The sequence below is a fragment of the Lupinus angustifolius genome, unplaced genomic scaffold (assembly GCF_001865875.1).
Source record: "Lupinus angustifolius cultivar Tanjil unplaced genomic scaffold, LupAngTanjil_v1.0 Scaffold_571, whole genome shotgun sequence".
In the NCBI taxonomy this organism is placed as follows: domain Eukaryota; kingdom Viridiplantae; phylum Streptophyta; class Magnoliopsida; order Fabales; family Fabaceae; genus Lupinus; species Lupinus angustifolius.
Window position 1 is genome coordinate 71,063 of NW_017727908.1, and position 1,524 is coordinate 72,586.

Consider the following 1,524-nt stretch of genomic DNA (forward strand, 5'->3'; position numbering starts at 1 on the left):
TTTAGGTGATCAATCTAAAAAGAGCATTAAGTTCTTCTCAAACAAATTATATTAACCAAAGCACCAACTTGAATGATTAAAATTCAAACTTTTGTAAATTAAGAAGAAGTATAAAATACATAACCTTGTTCAAAAGAAAATGTTTAGGAGCATGAGCTATCCATCCAAGGATTGGATGCTTTTGAGTTCCAAATGAGATTACAAAATTGATTTTTGCATCTCATTTGCCTTCTCCGTTTCTCCTCTTGAATTCTAAACTAAAAATTACAAAAACTTACTTGAAATTGAAAACTCTAAACTAAGAAAGAATTCCTAAATGAGAGAATTCTGGCCTTCAAGTTTTCTTGAGAGAATTTTATGAAGAAATAGTGTATTGAAATCTATTTTTGTTCGAAGGAAATGGCCTATACTTATAGGCCCCATGCCAGACTGCTGAGCTGCTTACCTGGACCGCTGCATAATCGCTTGCATCACACATTAGTTCAAATGGCGATTTCCATTTAGGTGCAGTAATGACAGGAGTGGTTACCAAGTACGATTTAACTGTTTAAATGCTTCTAAGCAGGAATTATCAAAGTTAAATGCAGAATCTTTTAAGAGCAAGTTGCATAGAGGCTTAGCTATTTTGAAGAAGTCCTTGATAAATCTACGCTAGAAGCCAGCTTGGCGGACGTAGCTTCTCGATCACTTCTATTTTAGCTTTATCAACTTCTAATCCTTTAGCTGATATTTTATGCCCAAGTCCAACTCCTTCAGTAACCTTGAAATGGCATTTCTCCCAAATCAGAACCAAATTAGTCTTCTCCCGTCTTGCCAAAACTGTCTCCAAATTTGCTAAGCAATTTTCGAATACCGAAAAATCGTCCATGAAGACCTCGATGCATTTCTCCACTAAATCAGCGAAGATAGCCATCATGCATCTTTGAAAAGTTGCTGGAGCATTACATAATCTAATTGGCATTTTTCTGTTTCCATAAACGTTGAATGGATATATAAATGATGTCTTTTCTTGGTCTAATGGGTCTACAACAATTTGGTTGTATCCGGAATACCCATCTAGGAAACAGTATAAGGCTTTTCCAGCTAATCTCTCCAACATTTGATCCATGAAGGGTAGAGGAAAGTGGTCTTTTCTTGTGGCGGTGTTAAGTTTGCAGTAATCAATGCAGACTCTCCAACCAGTAATAGCTCTAGTCGGAATGAGTTCACTGTTTTCATTTTGGACCACCGTCATCCCTCCTTTTTTCGGCACCACTTGGACAGGACTTACCCATTTGCTTTCTGAAATTGGGTAAATCATGCCAAATATTTAATATCAAATATTTAATATTGTGATATGATTTATTCAATTTCATATTTAATATCAAATATTTTGAAAAACAAATTCTCTTCAACCACTTTATTTAATTTTTTTACTTTATTAATGAATTTTTTATTTTTTATTATTATTTATCAATGCATGTGGACCACCGGTTTAAAACGGGCATGACTTGCAACTTTGGTCCATGAAGACAATGCAAGCAT